This window comes from Mus musculus, chromosome 4, assembly GCF_000001635.26.
Source record: "Mus musculus strain C57BL/6J chromosome 4, GRCm38.p6 C57BL/6J".
NCBI classification, from domain to species: domain Eukaryota; kingdom Metazoa; phylum Chordata; class Mammalia; order Rodentia; family Muridae; genus Mus; species Mus musculus.
In genome coordinates, this window is record NC_000070.6 from 133,651,105 (window position 1) to 133,657,104 (window position 6,000).

A 6,000-nucleotide genomic window follows, 5' to 3' on the forward strand; every position below is an offset into this window, starting at 1 on the left:
TATGTAAGTACACTGTAGCTGTCTGCAGACACTCCAGAAGAGGGCATCAGATCTCCTTATGGATGGCTGTGAGCCACCATATGGTTGCTGGGATTTGAACTCAGGACCTTCGGAAAAGCAGTTGGTGCTCTTACCTGCTGAGCCATCTCTCCAGCCCCCAGGGCTTGGCTTTCTTCTTCTTTCGCCCCATGGATTCCTGGGACTGAACTCAAGGCCTTAGGCTTGGCTGTACATGGCCACTGTCAGTCCTCAAAAGCAAATTTTAGCCCCCAACCCCACCCAGCCTCCAGCTGGCTGAACCCTAAAATTAACAGTAGACCCTCATATAGGGAGCTATTGGCGAAAACTGGACATTTGCCAAGGAGGAGAGTCGTCAAGGCACAACTTACAGAAGTCCGTGTTCAGGAAGGTGGGGGGGAGGGAGCCAAAACAGACAACGGGCCAAGGACTCCTTCCAATAGGGAAATCAGGGTCCAATCAGGAGCTGTCCCCGAGTCCAGTCCTGTCCCCAGTCCCTGGGGCAGTCTTGCTTTGCCTGAGCAGTGAAGATTAACAAGCTTTTGACCAGAAGCCCCAGCTTTCCCTGCTTCCCTTTTCTGATTGGCAGTCTGACCCCACTTTACCCTTTCTTCCTCCCCACCATGGACACTGAGTACGCCCGTCCGTGAAGAGGAGAGGATTTGTTTAATGCGTCAATGCCAGCAGTAACTGCCCCTGAAGCTGATTGCGGGACTCTGTGCTTAGTACCAGGTTTACATGGGACTTGAGGTAAATGTATTCTGTAGGGAAAAACAGGTATTTGGCTCAGAGAGACACTGACATACAAAGATCCGAGACTCCATCTTCCTGAGCGCTGGGCCAAGCTTCACTTCCTCGTAGGGACTGCCAGGTTTAGCTAGGAAAAGTGCAGGATTTGAATTTCAGATAAACAACCAAGAATTTCTCAGCATAAGTCATGTCCTGTGCAATATTTGGAACATGGTTAAACGACGAAATTATTTATGATCACCCCCTTTCCTTCTCTTGCTGTAAGGGTGGCCTCCTGACTGACAGTCCTGCTCAGTGGAAGGTCCTCTGGGCTGGGCTGACCTTTCAATGCTCAGCAAGCAAGGAGCCTGGGAAGCCAGGGCAGGGCTAAGTCAGTCACAAAACAAGGAATGGCTTCCCTAGGTCCTGACAAGGACAGGCCCCTGTTCCCAAACCTGCACTCGACTACAATGTAAGGGAGACAGAAACTTCTGGGTCAGGGAGATGGCTCGGTGGGGTGAAAGATGCTTTTTGCCACTAACCTCATGACCTGCTTTTGATCTCTGGGATCTACTGGTATTAGGAGAGAGTCAATTCCTAGAAACCCTTCTCTCTCTCTCTCTCTCTCTCTCTCTCTCTCTCTCTCTCTCTCTCTCTCTCTCTGTGTGTGTGTGCATATAGGAGTCAGGCAGGGGGTGGGGGGGGGAGAAAGAGGAGAGAATGAGAGAGAGAGAGAGAGAGAGAGAGAGAGAGAGAGAGAGAGAGAGAGAGAGAGAGAGAGAGAAGGCATCCTCATATCCTCAGATGGGATAACCCTTTTCTATTCCTCCTGTGTGATTAGCATCTCTGCCTAGAAGAGACTCACAAGCTTCATGACTCCCACCTGAAATAAAAAAAGGTTGGCCCTGGCGGCCTCCACATGAAGGTGCGCAGTGCATGCGCACACAAACACAAGAAATCAAATGGTTCCAGTGCTACAAAGGGAAAGAAAAGCTGTGGAGGAGCTGGCAGGGGTGGAGCAGGAACGTATGTTTAGTGAGCGTGATTAGAGGCAAGGCTGGCACCCTCTAATCCTAGCGCTCAGGAGGCTAAAATCGAATGACAAGTGCCAGGCTAGCCTGGGCTCCACAATGAGGACTCCCCACACCCCAGGGTTTTGTGACAGTTTTTCTGTGTACCTTTGGCTCTCCTCGAATTCTCACTCTGTAGATCAGACTGTCTTCAAACTGCCTCTGCCTCCCAAGCGCTGGGATTAAAGTATGTGCTCCCATGCTAGGCCGCAGTGAGCACTTCAAGGCAAAACCAAAAAGCCTCAAGACCTGTTATTTCATCTTGCGGGGGGGGGGGGGTGCCATGGCACATGTGTGGAGGTCAGTTGTCCCTTCCGTGGGTACCACCAGGGGTTGAACTCAGGTCTTCCAGTCAGGAAGCCAGTGCCTTCACTCAAGAAGCCACCCCACCCACCCCCAATAATTTTTTTCTTACAAAAGATTTTGGGTTCAATCCCCAAGAAGAAAGAAAAAGGGGAAGAGGAGGAGGAGGAAGAGGGAAAGAAAAGAGAGGAAAGGATACTGAATTCAGGTATTAGGAATGAAGGTAAGCTAGGCGGTGGTGACACACACCTTTAATCCTGGCACTCAGGACACAGAGGCAGGTGGATTTCTGAGTTTGAGGCCAGCCTGTCTACAAAGCGAGTTCCAGGACAGCCAGGACTACACAGAGAAACCCTGTCTCGAAAAAAACAAACAAAAAACAAGGAATAAAGGTAAAGGGCTAGAGAGATGACTCGGTGGTTAAGGGCACTGACTGCTCTTCCTGAAGTCCAGAGTTCAATTCCCAGCCACCACATGGTGGCTCACAACCATCTGTAATGAGACCTGATACCCTCTCCTGGTGTACAGTGTACTCACATACATAAAATAAATAAATCTTTAAGGAAAAAAAAAAAATAAAGGAATGAAGGTGCGGGTAAGCTTGCCACCCCAAAACACTTTCCAAAAATTCAGTGGTTCATTTATAAAGTCCTTTTTAAAAATTTTGTTAAATTAGGTATTTATTTCATTTACATTTCCAATGCTATCCCAAAAGTCCCCCCCCCCAACCCATTCCCCCACCCTATAAAGTCCTTTTTAAAGAGACAGGATCTTACAGCCGGGCGTGGTGGCGCACATCTTTAATCCCAGCACTTGGGAGGCAGAGGCAGGTGGATTTCTGAGTTCGAGGCCAGCCTGGTCTACAAAGTGAGTTCCAGGACAGCCAGGGCTATACAGAGAAACAGAGAAACCCTGTCTCAAAAAAAACCAAAAAAAAAAAAAAGACAGGATCTTACTTTGTAGCCTTGTCTGGTCTAGAACTCAGTATGTAGACCAGGCTGGCCCCCGAACTCACAGAGATCTGCTTGCTTCTGCCTCTCTGCTAGGATCATAGTAGTTAGCCACTAGAGCTACCACACCCACCTCTGGTCTCCTCTGGTACTGCACACACATGGTACACAGACTTTTATCGGGCAAGACCCCATATGCATAAAATAATTAATAAAGGTTTTAAAACAAGAATAAGAAGGAAGGAGCCACCTCCAAGGAGACACACATGTCCCGATACTCGAAAGCTGGAGGCAGGGGATTCACGAATTCAAGGTCGTCCCTGGCTACATAGAAAGTCTTGTTTTTCAAGACAGGGTTTCTCTGCCTAGCCCTGCCTCTCTGCTTCCCAAGTGCTGAGACTAAAGGTATGCGCCACCACTGCCTGGTTGACCTTTCTTTCTTCTGGTTGACTTTTCTTCCTCTTCTTTTCTTTTCTTTTCTTTTCTTTTCTTTTCTTTTCTTTTCTTTTCTTTTCTTTTTTCTTTTTTTTTCTTTTCTTTTCTCTTCTCCTCTTTTCCTTTCTTTCTTTCTTTCTTTCTTTCTTTCTTTCTTCCTTCCTTCCTTCCTTCCTTTCCTTCCTTCTTCTTTCTTTCTTTCTTTTTAAGATTTACTTATTTATATGAGTACAGTGTAGCTGTCTTAAGACATACCACGGGCTGGTGAGATGGCTCAGTGGGTAAGAGCACCTGACTGCTCTTCAGAAGGTCAGGAGTTCAAATCCCAGCAACCACATGGTGGCTCACAATCATCTATAATGGGATCTGATGCCCTCTTCTGGTATATCTTTTTTTTTTAATCTTTTATTTTTATTTATTTATTTATTTATTTATTTATTTATTTATTATATGTAAGTACACTGTAGCTGTCTTCAGACACTCCAGAAGAGGGAGCCAGATCTCATTACGGATGGTTGTGAGCCACCATGTGGTTGCTGGGAATTGAACTCAGGATCTCTGGAAAAGCAGTCAGTGCTCTTAACTGCTGGGCCCTCTCTCCAGCCTGATATCTGCTTTTTGAAACAAGGTTTCCCATGAGGAAATGAGGCTTGTGTGTTCAACTCTGTGCCTTATTTTTTTCTCTTGCTGTGACAAAATACTATGACCAAGGCAATTTATTTTTTTTTATTTTTTATTTTTTTATTTATTTATTATATGTAAGTACACTGTAGCTGTCTTCAGACACTCCAGAAGAGGGCGTCAGATCTCGTTACGGATGGTTGTGAGCCACCATGTGGTTGCTGGGATTTGAACTTCGGACCTTCGGAAGAGTAGTCGGGTGCTCTTACCCACTGAGCCATCTCACCAGCCCCCAAGGCAATTTATAAACTAAAGTGTTAAACACTGGACTTGAAGTTTCGAGGAGTTAAGAGTCCATGATGGTGGAGCAAAGGCAGACCTCCTGAGAGCTCATACACTTGATGTGAGAGTGGGGAAGGAGGAGCCTGCAGTAGGGATGTAATAGTCTTTGGAAGCCTCAAGGCCTGCCCATACCTCCTGATTCTTCCCAAAGAGTTTTACCAACTGGAAACCGCGAATCCCAACACATGAGCCTAAGGGAGCCATTCTCATTCAAACCCTCACAGCTAGGTCATCTGGCCAGGGAGCCCCTCCGCAGGATTTGTTCCTGCTTGTGTGTACTGTAGTTACAAGCACAAAGCACCACTAAGCCCAACCTTTTATATAAAGGTTCTGGCCATCAAACTTGAGTACTCATATACTTATTAGCAAGCGTTTTAAAAGAATATTTATTTTATGTACATGAGTACACTGTAGCTGCCTTCAGATGCACCAGAAGAGGGCATCAGACCCCATTACAGATGGTTGTGAGCCACCATGTGGTTGCTGGGATTTAAACTCAGGACCTCTGGAAGAGCAGTCAGTGCTCTTAACCACTGAGCCATCTCTCCAGCCCTGCGGGCAAGCATATTTATAGAATGAGTTATCTCTGCAGCTCTTCTTCCTTTCTTCTCCCCCTTCCGGGAATGTTATTTGTCATTTAATGGCAATGATGTTGTCACTGTGTGCTCTCCACTGCACTCTTTTGCTCTCATGATGACTCTGTGGGGCCCAAGCTGCCACGTCCTTACAGCCTGTTACGTTAGCTTTCCCCAGGGAGGTATGAGCACACACGTCTGTCTGCCTACCTAAGGAAGACATAGCACCTGCAGCAAACCAAAGACCTGAGCTTGGTGAACCCATCAGTTTAATTAGTCAGCCAACAGGAGTGTGGGCAGGTCCCCGATGCCTCCAGTAAGCATTAATGGCTTACATATCCCCAGGGAGGGAAGGACCCTGCACTGCCCCTCCCAAGAAGGCTTGTGAGTGCTCCTCCCTTCCCTGAGGGGCCTTGAGGAGCAGCTACGCCTGAGTGAGCTCCACATGCAGATGAGAAGGCAGGTCTAGAGAGGGCCAGCCATTTGCCCAAAGCCCCACAGTGCCTTCTTTCTCATCTCTCCCATCCCAACACCACTGCAGTAAACACTGTGCGGATGCCTCTCCACTCATCCTAGCCTCTGAGAGTCCACTGTCCCAGCACGTGAAGTGCCGACGGCACAATACACTCCAAAACCCAGCTATTCTTTTGTTAGCGTTTTCCTAAATTTGTCATGTGTCAAAATTTAATTTTTACAATTATTCTGTAAGACTATGTTATTCCTATCTATGTTCAGTGCAGTCATTCCTCAGTGACCCAAAGAACTGTCCCCAGGGTCTAGGAAGGGAACCCCAGGTACAAAAATACAAATGACATAGGTTTTGTAAATAACCTATGTAAGAAACCCTCTTGCACCTTTGAAACACGTCTATAATCCATAATGTGTAAGTGGTATATAAACAGTTGTACTGTGTTATTTAGGAAGTAATGGAAAAGGTCTAATATACTCATTCAGTCT